Source organism: Petromyzon marinus, chromosome 30, assembly GCF_048934315.1.
Source record: "Petromyzon marinus isolate PM22_M1 ecotype Great Lakes invasive population chromosome 30, UKy_Petmar_22M1.pri1.0, whole genome shotgun sequence".
Taxonomy (NCBI): domain Eukaryota; kingdom Metazoa; phylum Chordata; class Hyperoartia; order Petromyzontiformes; family Petromyzontidae; genus Petromyzon; species Petromyzon marinus.
The window spans coordinates 9,748,022-9,768,366 of NC_133696.1; the positions used below are offsets into that span (position 1 = coordinate 9,748,022).

General features: G+C 55.3%; 1 protein-coding gene and 1 pseudogene across 1 annotated transcript in view; one reads left to right on the forward strand and one right to left on the reverse strand.

Annotated features, from left to right (window-relative positions):
• The window catches only part of CXXC1 (CXXC finger protein 1), a 61,995-nt gene that overhangs the window by 18,622 nt on the left and 23,028 nt on the right, over positions 1-20,345 (forward strand). The gene's annotated exons all lie outside the window — the stretch shown is intronic.
• LOC116947590 (tetraspanin-7 pseudogene) lies at positions 18,815-19,774 on the reverse strand (annotated as a pseudogene).

The window sequence follows — 20,345 nt, forward strand, 5'->3', positions numbered from 1 at the left end:
ATTGAACTCCTATGGTGAATTGGATTCCCATGGTGAACTGAACTCCCATGGTGAACTGAACTCCCATGGGGAACTGGACTCCCACGGTGAAATGAACTCCCATGGTAAACTGGACTCCTATGGACCTAGACCGACATCGACCTGTGGCTGCTGAGCAGTGGAGCGAGCAGCTCGCAATCGGATCCTGTACGGGGGTCGCCACAGCCAATCAATCGTCCCTGTAGGGTAGATAAAATGAGCACCACTTTGTGAGAGAACCCACAGTGATGGTCCTATGAGGTGGTGGTAGTGGTGCGTGGTGGCGGTGGTGGTGTGTGGTGGCGGTGCAGGACAGAGATGGTGATAGGTTCAGGGGTAGCGGGTATGGGTTCGTGGTAGGGTTAGCTTAGTGGCAGGGGTAGAGTTAGCTTAGTGGCAGGGGTAGGGTTAACTTAGTGGCAGGGGTAGAGTTAGCTTAGTGGTAGGGTTAGCTTAGTGACAGGGGTAGGGTTAGCTTCGTGGCAGGGGTAGGGTTAGCTTAGTAACAGGGGTAGAGTTAGCTTAGCGACAGGGGTAGGGTTAGCTTAGTGGCAGGGCTAGGGTTAGCTTAGTGACAGGGCTAGGGTTAGCTTAGTGACAGACGTAGGGTTAGCTTAGTGACAGGGGTAGAGTTAGCTTAGTGACAGGGGTAGGGCTGGCTTAGTGACAGGGGTAGGGTTGGTTTAGTGGCAGGGGTAGGGTTAGCTTAGTGGCAGGGGTAGGGTTAGCTTAGTGGTAGGGTTAGCTTAGTGACAGGGGTAGGGTTAGCTTAATGGCAGGGGTAGGGTTAGCTTAGTAACAGGGGTAGGGTTAGCTTAGTGGCAGGGGTAGGGTTAGCTTAGTGACAGGGGTAGGGTTAGCTTAGTGACAGGGGTAGAGTTAGCTTAGTGACAGGGCTAGGGTTAGCTTAGTGGCAGGGGTAGGGTTAGCTTAGTGGCAGGGGTAGGATTAGCTTAGAGGCAGGGGTAGGGTTAGCTTATTGGCAGGGGTAGAGTTAGCTTAGTGACAGGGCTAGGGTTAGCTTAGTGGCAGGGGTAGGGTTAGCTTAGTGGCAGGGGTAGGATTAGCTTAGAGGCAGGGGTAGGGTTAGCTTATTGGCAGGGGTAGAGTTAGCTTAGTGACAGGGCTAGGGTTAGCTTAGTGGCAGGGGTAGGGTTAGCTTAGTGGCAGGGGTAGGATTAGCTTAGAGGCAGGGGTAGGGTTAGCTTATTGGCAGGGGTAGGGTTAGCTTAGTGACAGGGGTAGGGTTAGCTTAGTAACAGGGGTAGGGTTAGCTTAGTGGCAGGGGTAGGGTTAGCTTAGTGGCAGGGGTAGGGTTAGCTTAGTGGCAGGGGTAGGGTTAGCTTAGTGGCAGGGGTAGGGTTAGCTTAGTGACAGGGGTAGGGTTAGCTTAGTGACAGGGGTAGGTTTAGCTTAGTAACAGGGGTAGGGTTAGCTTAGTCACAGGGGTAGGGTTAGCTTAGTGGCAGGGGTAGGGTTAGCTTAGTGGTAGGGGTAGGGTTAGCTTAATGACAGGGGCAGGGTTAGCTTAGTGACAGGGGTAGGGTTAGCTTAATGGCAGGGGTAGGGTTAGCTTAGTAACAGGGGTAGGGTTAGCTTAGTGGCAGGGGTAGGGTTAGCTTAGTGACAGGGGTAGGGTTAGCTTAGTGACAGGGGTAGAGTTAGCTTAGTGACAGGGGTAGGGTTGGCTTAGTGGCAGGGGTAGGGTTAGCTTAGTGGTAGGGTTAGCTTAATGACAGGGGCAGGGTTAGCTTAGTGACAGGGGTAGGGTTAGCTTAGTGACACGGGTAGGGTTAGCTTCGTGGCAGGGGTAGGGTTAGCTTAGTAACAGGGGTAGAGTTAGCTTAGTGACAGGGGTAGGGTTAGCTTAGTGGCAGGGCTAGGGTTAGCTTAGTGACAGGGCTAGGGTTAGCTTAGTGACAGACGTAGGGTTAGCTTAGTGACAGGGGTAGAGTTAGCTTAGTGACAGGGGTAGGGCTGGCTTAGTGACAGGGGTAGGGTTGGTTTAGTTGCAGGGGTAGGGTTAGCTTAGTGACAGGGGTAGGGCTAGCTTAGTGGCAGGGGTAAGGTTAGCTTAGTGGTAGGGTTAGCTTAGTGACAGGGGTAGGGTTAGCTTAATGGCAGGGGTAGGGTTAGCTTAGTAACAGGGGTAGGGTTAGCTTAGTGGCAGGGGTAGGGTTAGCTTAGTGACAGGGGTAGGGTTAGCTTCGTGGCAGGGGTAGGGTTAGCTTAGTAACAGGGGTAGAGTTAGCTTAGCGACAGGGGTAGGGTTAGCTTAGTGGCAGGGCTAGGGTTAGCTTAGTGACAGGGCTAGGGTTAGCTTAGTGACAGACGTAGGGTTAGCTTAGTGACAGGGGTAGAGTTAGCTTAGTGACAGGGGTAGGGCTGGCTTAGTGACAGGGGTAGGGTTGGTTTAGTGGCAGGGGTAGGGTTAGCTTAGTGGCAGGGGTAGGGTTAGCTTAGTGGTAGGGTTAGCTTAGTGACAGGGGTAGGGTTAGCTTAATGGCAGGGGTAGGGTTAGCTTAGTAACAGGGGTAGGGTTAGCTTAGTGGCAGGGGTAGGGTTAGCTTAGTGACAGGGGTAGGGTTAGCTTAGTGACAGGGGTAGAGTTAGCTTAGTGACAGGGCTAGGGTTAGCTTAGTGGCAGGGGTAGGGTTAGCTTAGTGGCAGGGGTAGGATTAGCTTAGAGGCAGGGGTAGGGTTAGCTTATTGGCAGGGGTAGAGTTAGCTTAGTGACAGGGCTAGGGTTAGCTTAGTGGCAGGGGTAGGGTTAGCTTAGTGGCAGGGGTAGGATTAGCTTAGAGGCAGGGGTAGGGTTAGCTTATTGGCAGGGGTAGAGTTAGCTTAGTGACAGGGCTAGGGTTAGCTTAGTGGCAGGGGTAGGGTTAGCTTAGTGGCAGGGGTAGGATTAGCTTAGAGGCAGGGGTAGGGTTAGCTTATTGGCAGGGGTAGGGTTAGCTTAGTGACAGGGGTAGGGTTAGCTTAGTAACAGGGGTAGGGTTAGCTTAGTGGCAGGGGTAGGGTTAGCTTAGTGGCAGGGGTAGGGTTAGCTTAGTGGCAGGGGTAGGGTTAGCTTAGTGGCAGGGGTAGGGTTAGCTTAGTGACAGGGGTAGGGTTAGCTTAGTGACAGGGGTAGGTTTAGCTTAGTAACAGGGGTAGGGTTAGCTTAGTCACAGGGGTAGGGTTAGCTTAGTGGCAGGGGTAGGGTTAGCTTAGTGGTAGGGGTAGGGTTAGCTTAATGACAGGGGCAGGGTTAGCTTAGTGACAGGGGTAGGGTTAGCTTAATGGCAGGGGTAGGGTTAGCTTAGTAACAGGGGTAGGGTTAGCTTAGTGGCAGGGGTAGGGTTAGCTTAGTGACAGGGGTAGGGTTAGCTTAGTGACAGGGGTAGAGTTAGCTTAGTGACAGGGGTAGGGTTGGCTTAGTGGCAGGGGTAGGGTTAGCTTAGTGGTAGGGTTAGCTTAATGACAGGGGCAGGGTTAGCTTAGTGACAGGGGTAGGGTTGGCTTAGTGGCAGGGGTAGGGTTAGCTTAGTGGTAGGGTTAGCTTAATGACAGGGGCAGGGTTAGCTTAGTGACAGGGGTAGGGTTAGCTTAGTGACACGGGTAGGGTTAGCTTCGTGGCAGGGGTAGGGTTAGCTTAGTAACAGGGGTAGAGTTAGCTTAGTGACAGGGGTAGGGTTAGCTTAGTGGCAGGGCTAGGGTTAGCTTAGTGACAGGGCTAGGGTTAGCTTAGTGACAGACGTAGGGTTAGCTTAGTGACAGGGGTAGAGTTAGCTTAGTGACAGGGGTAGGGCTGGCTTAGTGACAGGGGTAGGGTTGGTTTAGTTGCAGGGGTAGGGTTAGCTTAGTGACAGGGGTAGGGTTAGCTTAGTGGCAGGGGTAAGGTTAGCTTAGTGGTAGGGTTAGCTTAGTGACAGGGGTAGGGTTAGCTTAATGGCAGGGGTAGGGTTAGCTTAGTAACAGGGGTAGGGTTAGCTTAGTGGCAGGGGTAGGGTTAGCTTAGTGACAGGGGTAGGGTTAGCTTAGTGACAGGGGTAGAGTTAGCTTAGTGACAGGGCTAGGGTTAGCTTAGTGACAGACGTAGGGTTAGCTTAGTAACAGGGGTAGGGTTAGCTTAGTGGCAGGGGTAGGGTTAGCTTAGTGGCAGGGGTAGGATTAGCTTAGAGGCAGGGGTAGGGTTAGCTTATTGGCAGGGGTAGGGTTAGCTTAGTGACAGGGGTAGGGTTAGCTTAGTGGCAGGGGTAGGGTTAGCTTAGTGACAGGGGTAGGGTTAGCTTAGTAACAGGGGTAGGGTTAGCTTAGTGGCAGGGGTAGGGTTAGCTTAGTGGCAGGGGTAGGGTTAGCTTAGTGGCAGGGGTAGGGTTAGCTTAGTGACAGGGGTAGGGTTAGCTTAGTGGCAGGGGTAGGGTTAGCTTAGTGACAGGGGTAGGGTTAGCTTCGTAACAGGGGTAGGGTTAGCTTAGTCACAGGGGTAGGGTTAGCTTAGTGGCAGGGGTAGGGTTAGCTTAGTGGTAGGGGTAGGGTTAGCTTAATGACAGGGGCAGGGTTAGCTTAGTGACAGGGGTAGGGTTAGCTTAATGGCAGGGGTAGGGTTAGCTTAGTAACAGGGGTAGGGTTAGCTTAGTGGCAGGGGTAGGGTTAGCTTAGTGACAGGGGTAGGGTTAGCTTAGTGACAGGGGTAGAGTTAGCTTAGTGACAGGGGTAGGCTGGCTTAGTGACAGGGGTAGGGTTAGCTTAGTGACATGGGTAGAGTTAGCTTAGTGACAGGGGTAGGGCTGGCTTAGTGACAGGGGTAGGGTTGGCTTAGTGGCAGGGGTAGGGTTAGCTTAGTGACAGGGGTAGGGTTAGCTTAGTGACAGGGGTAGAGTTATGAGTAGGATGATTGTTATGGGTAGGTTAGCTTAGTAACAGGGGTAGAGTTAGCTTAGTAACAGGGGTAGATTAAGCTTAGTGACAGGGATAGGGTTAGGTTAGTGGCAGGGGTAGAGTTATGAGTAGGATTATTGTTATGGGTAGGGTTAGCTTAGTGGCAGGGGTAGGGTTAGCTTAGTAACAGGGGTAGAGTTATGAGTAGGATGATTGTTATTGGTAGGGTTAGGGTTTATACGTAAGGCGTAGGTTTACAGGTGAAGGTTAGATGTTAGTTCGGGGGTTATAGGTAGAATTAGGGTTTACGGTTAGCGGTTACTCTATGCAGTTAAGGGTTAGGTTACTGGGTGGTGGTGTAGTGTTAGAGGTTAGTGGTGGAGAGGGAACGGTGATAGGAATTCTGAGAGTAACGAGAATGGACATTTCTTTAGAATTCGGTAAAAACAAGAACTCAAAATGCCAAGAGCCACAATGCACTGCGTGGTGAATACGAGGCGGTGGTCCTTAATAAGGAACGTCACGAAGCAGCCCTGAAGGAGCTGCGTGCTTGCTCAGGAAACCGCGGGTTACTGACAGCGGGCGGAGAGCGCCTCCCCGTGGAGAGCGCGTGTGTAGTGACGTTAAATGGATCACTACGGCACGTAGCCCCAAGTGCCGTTGAAACAGGGCGCAGAGGTTCACACGCCGTGCAGTACCACTCAGTGGGCCACTAGGGGCACGGTCCTGGGTGCTAGCAGGAGGAAGCCTGACGAGTCCTAGCGGCAGAGTCGGGGATTGCAGCCTCCACCAGCGCCGCAGGGAATCACCACAGAGGGGGCCACTGGGAGAGTGGTGGGGGGCGGCTGGCGGGAGGGAGGCATGTGGGGACGAGTCACCCCGGAACCCGGTTAAGCACGTGATGGGCCGGGGTGAGCAATGTGGGCCAAGGGTGAACGAGGGGGCAAAGTGGGGGGAGGGTAGCTGGGAACGTCTGGAGAGTTCCCGAAACAGGCGTGGTTAAGGGCGGAGCCAGAGAGGGAACAGGTGCTGTGTAGCCTGGAGCCGTCGGGAATATTCTGGACGTAGGGCGCGGCCGAGGGTGGAGCCAGACCGCGCCGAGAGAGATAAAAGGGAAGCCCCGATCACAGATCCGGGCTGTCTGCAGGTGACGTGGAACCCAAGTGCTGCGTCTACGTCTTCGACATCGTGGGTCAGGCAGCACGTTGGCTGCTCTGACCCGACTATAGTTATCCCGTATGCGAGAGAGAGATAGGTGTATTGTGGTCCTATGTATAACAAGAGTGAGAATAGGTGTATTTAGTCCCGTGTGTAACAGTGTTGCGTAAAGTGTAGAATAAACGTTGTTGCCTCCCAAATAGTGTCTCTGAATGACTCACTCCATTTATTTGGTGTCGGAAATGTTAACGATAAACTTTGAAATAACTAGTTAGGAAAGAGCAGTTAAATTAATGTCAAGGTCGAGATTATCACTCACCGTGATGTCGACGGACGATGAAGATGATGGAGAGATGGTTCCCCAGACAGCCCCGCTCCGGGGATCGGGAGCCCAGAGAAGAACCCCGCGGAGGCGCTCCCCGCGGAGCAGCGCGAGGAGGACTGCACCTCATCGCTGCGGGCACCTGCAGGGGGACGCCGGTAGAGAAGCACGCGCCTCGCTGACCTGTTGTCTGCGGCGGCGCTTGTGGCCGAGATCGAGATTGAAGCGCCGGATGGAGAAGCGGCGGCGTGGGAAAAGTGAGGAGACAGCGGGGCGGGAAACCGCTCCCGCCAAATTTGACGTGCTGCCGGCTTCGCGCTCGGAGGTGCCCACCCTGGGGAAGCGGTAAGGGAGTTCGCTGCTTCTGGGGGCAATTGGGCAGCCTTTCAAAGAAGATTTTCTGCAATGTACGAACTAGCTGGTTGGACTGCCACTGAGGCACTGCGTGCGCTGCCTAAAATGTTAGATGATGATCCCTTCGTGGCTTTTTATGCGATTCCTCCATTGGAGAGGACAACGTTGACGATGGCGTGCGCACAGATGGCATCGATTTTTGACCCGCCGTCCAACGCGCGACAGAAGTTTGCCACACGGAGACGGGGGGGAGGCCGAGACGCCCCTCGCCTTCCGCAGCATGCTAATGTCGCTTGGCCAAGCAGTGTACCCTAAAATGGATCAGGCAGGGTTGGTTCTGGAACGACTGTTGGCGTTGGCACGGGACATGGACGTTTTTTTACCGCTACAGAAGATGACGACCTAACATCCCTTAGGGTAGCGCGCTGTATCCAGGCGCACTGTAATTTGCGGCGGCGAGTCGGAGTGGCCGCGTGCACTGGACTGCCGGGAGACATCGAAAAGCCGGAGGAAAAGGAGTCCCCTCCAGTTTGTGCATCGCTGGTGGGGAGTCAGCGGGCGAGGACCGACGTGGGATGGCGGCAGGAGGTCGTCTCTTCCACGTGGAAGGCGCCCATCGCCTGCTTCAAGTGTGGCCTGCCCGGCCACGTCTCCAAAGGATGCCGCGCCGAGCCGGGACAGCTCGTCGCGCCTCCATCGTTCTCCACCCCGCCGACCTCCGCTCCTCCAAGCCCAAAGGCGAGTCATGGGGCATCACACACCCGGCCTACACAGTCACCTCAGGAATCTCCATTACAGACGCATGTTCGTGCGTCTGTGATGGAGATGAGATGCGTATATTTTGAGGGTGTTGGATGGCCGCAGCATCCGGGTCAGTGGACGGCGTTGGCACATAGGGTCATAGCAGCGGCAGCGGAATCGTCAGCAATTGTAGGGACGGTGCATGGTGTAGAGGTCCGGGTGTTGATAGACACCGGCGCATCCGCCAACCTGATTTTGGAACTAATTTACAGGTCGTTGCCGCCAAAATCGATTTGCTTGGGACTTGTAGGGAGTACTTGTGTCGCTGTTAATGGTGGGATTTTGGGCATTGTGGGTCAGATGATTGCAACGGTTCAGATCAGAGTTATTGAGATGACAGGACCAATGCTAGTCTCAAAGTCACTGGCTGTACCTTGTCTATTGGCGACCGACTTTTTGAAGAAGATGCCCCTTAGAACACTTGTGGACCAGGGTTGTGTTGAATTGCCATCGGGGCATCGGTTGGCATTCTTGTCGGCCCCGACTCGATTGAGTGCGGCGCATGTTACAGTTCAGGCCCTCGTGAGGGAGACTGTTCGAGTTCCCCCGGGAGCACAAATGCTTGTGCCGTTACGACTGCGAAAGCAACTCGACCGAGAAGTTACGGCGGGGGGGGGAGTTCTCCTGACCCACTCGAACAGGGCAGTTAAGGGTCTCATGCTTGTAGGAGCCCAGACGATCGTGATGAGGGGGGATCAGGAACCTTTCCTCCAGGTTTTGAATGCAGGATTTCGTACCGCGGTTGTGCAGGCAGGTACGGTGACTCGTGCGACGGCTGCGTGTTGTGAAGAGGTTTCAGTGGAGCACTGAGCGGTGGCAGACGAGTCGCGGATGAATGTGTTGTGTGCTGAGAACCCGGATTTGACAAGTGAGCAGAGGGGCGAGTTATGAGCCTTGCTCCGGGAGTTCTCTGACGTTTTTAGAAAAAGTAGATTTGATATGGGACACACGTCTTTGATGCATCATCATATTGATACGGGTAATACCGCTCCCATCCGACAAAATTCGTTTGGGTTTAGCCCAAAAGAAAAGGACCTTGTGCGTCAGGCGGTCGACGAGATGTTGGCCGCCGACATTATTTCTCCGTCCACCAGTCCGTGGGGGGCGCCCATCGTTCTGGTTAAGAAGATGGACGGGAGTATGAGATTTTGCACGGATTTTAGAAACTTGAACAAGGTCTCCATGGCGGATGCTTACCCGCTCCCATGGAAGGATGATTCATTGGATGCCTTGTCGGGTGCGCGATTCTTTTCCACCTTGGATTTTCTGTCGGGGTTTTGGCACTTGCCCTTGGATGAACGCTCAAAGCCCAAAACAGCGTAGCCTGGAACCGTCGGGAATATTCTGGACGTAGGGCGCGGCCGAGGGTGGAGCCAGGCCGCGCCGAGAGAGATAAAAGGGAAGCCCCGATCACAGATCAGGGCTGTCTGCAGGTGACGTGGAAGCCAAGTGCTGCGTCTACGTCTTCGTCTCCGTCTTCGACATCGTGGGTCAGGCAGCACGTTGGCTGCTCTGACCCGATGATAGTTATCCCGTATGCGAGAGAGAGATAGGTGTATTGTGGTCCTATGTATAACAAGAGTGAGAATAGGTGTATTGTGGTCCTATGTATAACAAGAGTGAGAGATAGGTGTATTGTGGTCCTATGTATAACAAGAGTGAGAATAGGTGTATTGTGGTCCTATGTATAACAAGAGTGAGAGATAGGTGTATTGTGGTCCTATGTGTAACAAGAGTGAGAATAGGTGTATTTAGTCCCGTGTGTAACAATGTTGCGTAAAGTGTAGAATAAATGTTGTTGCCTCCTAAATAGTGTCTCTGAATGACTCACTGCAGCACGTGTATGAGAGAAGGGGAGAGAGAAGGGAGAGGACAGCGAGAGAGAAAGGGGGGGGAAGAGTACACACCGCGCACGAACTGCTGACGAATCTGACCCCTACCCATAATCTTTTCCATAACTCCCACCACACTTCCCACACCACCAATTACTTCACTCACCAAATAGCACCCATACAGGTTTTTGGAGCAAGTGCTGTTAGCGAGCACCTATGCGGGCCAGCACGGTGGTGCGATGTTTACGCGCCGTGCCAGCTGCTCATTTGAGTCGTCCTAGTGGGAAGCCCTGGACCGGTTCATATATTCCCCACTGTTATTGGTCGTGAGCGGGAATCTAATTCGAGTGGCCGGGTTTGGAACGCAGCGCCCTAAGCACTGCGCCACCGCTCACTCACCAAATCGCACTCACTACACACCCTATGCTCACCACGCTGTCATCACACTGACCACGCTCACACGGTCACACCACATGCACACACCACACCTACCACTCACCACACTCACCACGCTCACACGGTCACACCACATGCACACACCACACCTACCACTCACCACACTCACCACGCTCACAGCACACATACAGTACCACACTTACATCACACTCACCACACATACCACACACCCCACGCATATTTACCCTGACCACACCACACATACTAAACTCACACCACACATCCACACATAACTACGCTCACCGCACTCACCACACGACACATACCACACCACACATCCACACATAACTACGCTCACCACACTCACCACACCACACACACCACACTCACACCACACATAACTACGCTCACCGCACTCACCACACGACACACACCACACTCACACCACACATAACTACGCTCACCACACTCACCACACCACACATACCACACTCACACCACACATAACTACGCTCACCACACTCACCACACCACACACACCACACTCACACCACACATAACTACGCTCACCACACTCACCACACCACACATACCACACTCACACCACACATAACTACGCTCACCACACTCACCACACCACACACACCACACTCACACCACACATAACTACGCTCACCACACTCACCACACCACACATGCTACACTCCCCACCCGTAATACACTCACCACACGACACACACCACACTCACACCACACATAACTACGCTCACCACACTCACCACACCACACATGCTACACTCACACCACACATACCACGCTCACCACACTCACCACACCACACACACCACACTCACACCACACACAACTACGCTCACCACACTCACCACACCACACACACCACACTCACACCACACACAACTACGCTCACCACACTCACCACACGACACACACCACACTCACCACACCACACACAACTACGCTCACCGCACTCACCACACCACACATACCACACTCACACCACACATAACTACGCTCACCACACTCACCACACACACACCACACTCACCACACCACACACACCACACTCACACCACACATAACTACGCTCACCACACTCACCACACCACACACACCACACTCACACCACACATAACTACGCTCACCACACTCACCACACCACACATGCTACACTCACACCACACATACCACGCTCACCACACTCACCACACGACACACACCACACTCACCACACCACACACAACTACGCTCACCGCACTCACCACACCACACATACCACACTCACACCACACATAACTACGCTCACCACACTCACCACACACACACCACACTCACCACACCACACACACCACACTCACACCACACACAACTACGCTCACCACACTCACCACACCACACACACCACACTCACACCACACACAACTACGCTCACCACACTCACCACACCACACACACCACACTCACACCACACACAACTACGCTCACCACACCACACACACCACACTCACACCACACATAACCACGCTCACCACCCTCACCACACCACACACACCACACTCACACCACACATAACTACGCTCACCACACTCACCACACGACACACACCACACTCACACCACACATAACCACGCTCACCACACTCACCACACCACACACACCACACTCACACCACACATAACTACGCTCACCACACTCACCACACCACACACACCACACTCACACCACACACAACTACGCTCACCGCACTCACCACACCACACACACCACACTCACACCACACATAACCACGCTCACCACACTCACCACACCACACATACCACACTCACACCACACACAACTACGCTCACCACACTCACCACACCACACATACCACACTCACATCACACATAACTACGCTCACCACACCCACCACACCACACACACCACACTCACCACACCACACACAACTACGCTCACCACACCACACACACCACACTCACACCACACATAACTACGCTCACCACACTCACCACACCACACACACCACAATCACCACACCACACATAACCACGCTCACCACACTCACCACACCACACACACCACACTCACCACACCACACACAACTACGCTCACCACACTCACCACACCACACACACCACACTCACCACACCACACATAACCACGCTCACCACACTCACCACACCACACACACCACACTCACACCACACGTAACTACACTCACCACACTCACCACACCACACACACCACACTCACACCACACATAACCACGCTCACCACACTCACCACGCCACACACACCACACTCACACCACACACAACTACGCTCACCACACTCACCACACCACACACACCACACTCACCACGCCACACATAACCACGCTCACCACACTCACCACACCACACACACCACACTCACCACACCACACACAACTACGCTCACCACACTCACCACACACACCACACTCACCACACCACACATAACCACGCTCACCACACTCACCACACCATACACACCACACTCACACCACACATAACTACACTCACCACACACACCACACCACACACACCACACTCACACCACACATAACCACGCTCACCACACTCACCACACCACACACACCACACTCACACCACACATAACCACGCTCACCACACTCACCACACCACACACACCACACTCACACCACACACAACTACGCTCACCACACTCACCACACCACACACACCACACCACACATAACCACGCTCACCACACTCACCACACCACACACACCACACTCACCACACCACACACAACTACGCTCACCACACTCACCACACCACACACACCACACTCACCACACCACACATAACCACGCTCACCACACTCACCACACCACACACACCACACTCACACCACACATAACTACACTCACCACACTCACCACACCACACACACCACACTCACACCACACATAACCACGCTCACCACACTCACCACACCACACTCACACCACACACAACTACGCTCACCACACTCACCACACCACACACACCACACTCACCACACCACACATAACCACGCTCACCACACTCACCACACCACACACACCACACTCACCACACCACACACAACTACGCTCACCACACCACACACACCACACTCACCATACCACACATAACCACGCTCACCACACCACACACACCACACTCACACCACACATAGCTACACTCACCACACTCACCACACCACACACACCACACTCACACCACACATAACCACGCTCACCACACTCACCACACCACACACACCACACTCACACCACACACAACTACGCTCACCACACTCACCACACCACACACACCACACTCACCACACCACACATAACCACGCTCACCACACCACACACACCACACTCACCACACCACACACAACTACGCTCACCACACTCACCACACCACACACACCACACTCACCACACCACACATAACCACGCTCACCACACTCACCACACCACACACACCACACTCACACCACACATAACTACACTCACCACACTCACCACACCACACACACCACACTCACACCACACATAACCACGCTCACCACACTCACCACACCACACACACCACACTCACACCACACATAACCACGCTCACCACACTCACCACACCACACACACCACACTCACACCACACATAACTACGCTCACCACACTCACCACACCACACACACCACACTCACCACACCACACATAACCACGCTCACCACACTCACCACACCACACACACCACACTCACCACACCACACACAACTACGCTCACCACACTCACCACACCACACACACCACACTCACCACACCACACATAACCACGCTCACCACACTCACCACACCACACACACCACACTCACACCACACGTAACTACACTCACCACACTCACCACACCACACACACCACACTCACACCACACATAACCACGCTCACCACACTCACCACACCACACACACCACACTCACACCACACACAACTACGCTCACCACACTCACCACACCACACACACCACACTCACCACACCACACATAACCACGCTCACCACACTCACCACACCACACACACCACACTCACACCACACTTAACTACACTCACCACACTCACCACACCACACACACCACACTCACACCACACATAACCACGCTCACCACACTCACCACACGACACACACCACACTCACACCACACACAACTACGCTCACCACACTCACCACACCACACACACCACACTCACCACACCACACATAACCACGCTCACCACACTCACCACACCACACACACCACACTCACCACACCACACACAACTACGCTCACCACACTCACCACACCACACACACCACACTCACCACACCACACATAACCACGCTCACCACACTCACCACACCACACACACCACACTCACACCACACATAACTACGCTCACCACACTCACCACACGACACACACCACACTCACACCACACATAACTACGCTCACCACACTCACCACACCACACACACCACACTCACACCACACATAACTACGCTCACCACACTCACCACACCACACACACCACACTCACACCACACATAACCACGCTCACCACACTCACCACACCACACACACCACACTCACACCACACATAACTACGCTCACCACACTCACCACACCACACACACCACACTCACACCACACATAACCACGCTCACCACACTCACCACACTCACCACACCACACACACCACACTCACACCACACATAACCACGCTCACCACACTCACCACACCACACACACCACACTCACACCACACATAACTACGCTCACCACACTCACCACACCACACGCACCACACTCACACCACACACAACTACGCTCACCACACCACACACACCACACTCACACCACACATAACTACGCTCACCACACTCACCACACCACACACACCACACTCACACCACACACAACTACGCTCACCACACCACACACACCACACTCACACCACACATAACTACACTCACCACACCACACACACCACACTCACACCACACATAACCACGCTCACCACACTCACCACACCACACACACCACACTCACACCACACATAACTACGCTCACCACACTCACCACACCACACACACCACACTCACACCACACACAACTACGCTCACCACACCACACACACCACACTCACACCACACATAACTACACTCACCACACCACACACACCACACTCACACCACACATAACCACGCTCACCACACTCACCACACCACACACACCACACTCACCACACCACACATAACTACGCTCACCACACTCACCACACCACACACACCACACTCACACCACACATAACCACGCTCACCACACTCACCACACCACACACACCACACTCACACCACACATAACTACGCTCACCATACTCACCACACCACACACACCACACTCACACCACACATAACCACGCTCACCACACTCACCACACTCACCACACCACACACACCACACTCACACCACACATAACCAGGCTCACCACACTCACCACACCACACACACCACACTCACACCACACATAACTACGCTCACCACACTCACCACACCACACACACCACACTCACACCACACACAACTACGCTCACCACACCACACACACCACACTCACACCACACATAACTACACTCACCACACCACACACACCACACTCACACCACACATAACCACGCTCACCACACTCACCACACCACACACACCACACTCACACCACACATAACCACGCTCACCGCACTCACCACACCACACACACCACACTCACACCACACATAACTACGCTCACCACACTCACCACACCACACACACCACACTCACACCACACACAACTACGCTCACCACACCACACACACCACACTCACACCACACATAACTACACTCACCACACCACACACACCACACTCACACCACACATAACCACGCTCACCACACTCACCACACCACACACACCACACTCACACCACACATAACTACGCTCACCACACTCACCACACCACACACACCACACTCACACCACACACAACTACGCTCACCACACCACACACACCACACTCACACCACACATAACTACACTCACCACACCACACACACCACACTCACACCACACATAACCACGCTCACCACACTCACCACACCACACACACCACACTCACCACACCACACATAACTACGCTCATCACACTCACCACACCACACACACCACACTCACACCACACATAACCACGCTCACCACACTCACCACACCACACACACCACACTCACACCACACATAACTACGCTCACCATACTCACCACACCACACACACCACACTCACACCACACATAACCACGCTCACCACACTCACCACACTCACCACACCACACACACCACACTCACACCACACATAACCAGGCTCACCACACTCACCACACCACACACACCACACTCACACCACACATAACTACGCTCACCACACTCACCACACCACACACACCACACTCACACCACACACAACTACGCTCACCACACCACACACACCACACTCACACCACACATAACTACACTCACCACACCACACACACCACACTCACACCACACATAACCACGCTCACCACACTCACCACACCACACACACCACACTCACACCACACATAACCACGCTCACCACACTCACCACACTCACCACACCACACACACCACACTCACACCACACATAACCACGCTCACCACACTCACCACACCACACACACCACACTCACACCACACATAACTACGCTCACCACACTCAACACACGACACACACCACACTCACACCACACTACACTCACACCACACATAACTACGCTCACCACACTCACCACACGACACTCACCACACTCACACCACACATAACCACGCTCACCACACTCACCACACGACACTAACCACACTCACACCACACATAACTACGCTCACCACACTCACCACACCACACACACCACACTCACACCACACCACACTCACACCACACATAACTACGCTCACCACACTCACCACACGACACTCACCACACTCACACCACACATAACCACGCTCACCGCACTCACCACACCACACACACCACACTCACACCACACATAACTACGCTCACCACACTCACCACACCACACACACCACACTCACACCACACATAACTACGCTCACCACACTCACCACACCACACACACCACACTCACACCACACATAACTACGCTCACCACACTCACCACACCACACACACCACACTCACACCACACATAACCACGCTCACCGCACTCACCACACCACACACACCACACTCACACCACACATAACCACGCTCACCACACTCACCACACCACACACACCACACTCACACCACACATAACCACGCTCACCGCACTCACCACACCACACACACCACACTCACACCACACACAACCGCGCTCACCACACTCACCACACCACACACACCACACTCCCACCACACACAACCACGCTCACCACACTCACCACACCACACACACCACACTCACACCACACACAACCACGCTCACCACACTCACCACACCACACACACCACACTCACACCACACACAACCACGCTCACCACACTCACCACACCACACACACCACACACAACCACGCTCACCACACTCACCACACCACACACACCACACTCACACCACACATAACCACGCTCACCACACTCACCACACCACACACACCACACTCACACCACACACAACCACGCTCACCACACTCACCACACCACACACACCACACTCACACCACACACAACCACGCTCACCACACTCACCACACCACACACACCACACACAACCACGCTCACCACACTCACCACACCACACACACCACACTCACACCACACATAACCACGCTCACCACACTCACCACACCACACACACCACACTCACACCACACACAACCACGCTCACCACACTCACCACACCACACACACCACACTCACACCACACACAACCACCCTCACCACACTCACACCACACTCACCACACCACACCACACACACCACACTCACCACACCACACACACCACACCACACCACACACCACACATACCACACACACCACACCACACACACCACACTCACCACACCACACACACCACACCACACACACCACACCACACCACACACCACACATACCACACACACCACACTCACCACACCACCCTCACCGCACTCACCATGCGCTGCCCATGCTGTGAGCAGTAACCGCGTTTTATTTTCCGATCAAGATGAACAAGTCACGTGGGGGGGGGGGGGGGGGGGCACGGGGTTCAAGGCCACACATGGCCAGTTGCGGTTTTAAGTTCGGACAAGGTGCGGGGGGCAGTATCCACCCCCTCCACCCTCCCGCGTGCCCCCCATTCACCGGGTGAGGTCACGGAAGAGACAACAGATTACACGACCGCCACCCCCCCCCCTTCCTATCCCGTCCACGCGGGGCCCCTTAGGGCCGGGGACTGGTGGGGGGCCTGGTTTGGGTGCCCCCCCCCCCTCGGCCTCTTGGTGTAGAATCAACGCTGCCTCCCCTGAGCACACGGTGTACGCGACACACGCACCCCGGGCACGTGACCCGCTGCACCCACACGCGCTGTGTTCACGATTCACGCGTGCCCACGAGCCCCCTTCAGCCCCCTCGGACCCCCTTGGCCTCTCAGCAGACGTTCGTCTTGACCCTCCCTAAGTCTCCCCCGGGACCCCGTAGGAGATCTCGTGGCGATCCCCACGCGGTTACTCACTGGACCTCCTTGGTCCTCTGGGTCCAGTCAGCAGGGGTTGTCCCCCTCACCGTCGGGGTCTTCTGTGTCTCCTCCGAGGACCCCCCCCAACCCACCGCCGGGCCCCTCCGGTCCCTTTGGGTCTCTGGGCTCCCATTAGGATGGCACCACCCGAAGACGGCGTGGTATTGCTGTACCCCCCCCCCCCAGCCCCGGTCCCTTTGCAAGGCTCTCTGGAGCCCCTCCGGGTCCCCTCGGGCCCGTGGCCTGGGGCCCCTTTGGTAGAGATGCGTCCCGATCCTCGGGGTGGAGTGGAGTGGCAGGGCGGGGAGAGGGCCACCCCCTCCTAAGACAGGGTGTCGCGGTCGCCCTCGGGCCCCGGGCCGGCCTCGATGCGCGCCGCGAGCACGCAGGCGAGCGCGATGCCGATGATCTGCGTGAAGGCGAGGCCCAGGGCGCCGCACGCGATGTAGAAGAGGTTGTCGCTCATGAGGTCGACGAGTTTGGTGAAGCAGCCGTCGGGGAAGATGCCCTCGCCCGCGGGGCCCACGGGGTCGCTGCGGCAGCCGCGGCGGCGAACGCAGCAGCTCTCGGGCACCGAGCCGTTGTTGAGGCGGCCCCGGGACCAGGGCGCCGGCAGCCAGTCCTGGAAGCCGTCCACCCCGCAGCAGTCCAGGGCCCTCTGCAGGCCGTCCATGGCCGCACTCTTGGCGTCGTCGTCCCCGTAGAGCCGCAGGGCGCGGGCGAGGCCGTGGCGGAAGCCCTCGGCGATGTCGCGGCGGTAGAAGAGGCCCGAGAGGCCCGCGGCGAGGCCGGCCACGAGCACGGCGACCTGGAAGAGGCCGTAGACCCGCAGCAGGCGGGGGTTGCCGGTGGCCGCGCTGAAGCAGCCGAGGAAGCCCCAGGCGGTGACGGCGGCCCCGGCCGCGAGCAGCACGTAGGGCGCGCTGCTGTAGTCGCCCGTGGTGAGCTCCTCCAGGTAGATGGACAGGGCCAGGCGGGCCCACAGGCCCAGCGAGAGCGTGGCCAGGCCGGACAGCCAGAAGAGCAGGCTGAAGCACACGAGCGACGCCTTCACCACGTCCATGACGAAGATGATGATGATGGTGGCGGTGGTGGTGGGAAGGGGGGAGTTGACGAGGTTGATGACGAGAGGTGAGGGCCTTGTTGGGGAATCTAAGGGAGATGATTCTTTGAGAAGTGAGGGAGGTGAGGGGTGGATGAAGGGAGGTGGAGGGGAGATGATGGGAATGAGAGAGGTGAGGGAAGATGAGGGGAATTAGGGGAGGGAGGGGAGAAATTAGGGAGGTGAGGGGTCGGTGAGGGGAGACGCCAGAGAAGGTGAGGTGTAAATGAGGGAGGTGAGAAGTGAGGAAAATATGAGAGAAATGGGAGGATGATAAGGAGGTGAGAGGTGAGGGGAGACGAGGAGATTGAGGGGACTTGAGGAAAATACGAGGGAGCCGAGACGTGAGAGAGCCAACGAGAGACACGTGAGAGAGGCGATGAGAGGGGAGATGAGAGGGGAGATGAGAGGGGAGATGAGAGGGACGTGAGAGGGGAGATGAGAGGGAGGTGAGAGGGGAGATGAGAGGGACGTGAGAGGGGAGGTGAGAGGGACGTGAGAGGGGAGGTGAGAGGGGAGATGAGAGGGAGATGAGAGGGACGTGAGAGGGAAGATGAGAGGGGAGATGAGAGGGGAGGTGAGAGGGGAGATGAGAGGGGAGGTGAGAGGGACGTGAGAGGGGAGGTGAGAGAGGATATGAGAGGGAGATGAGAGGG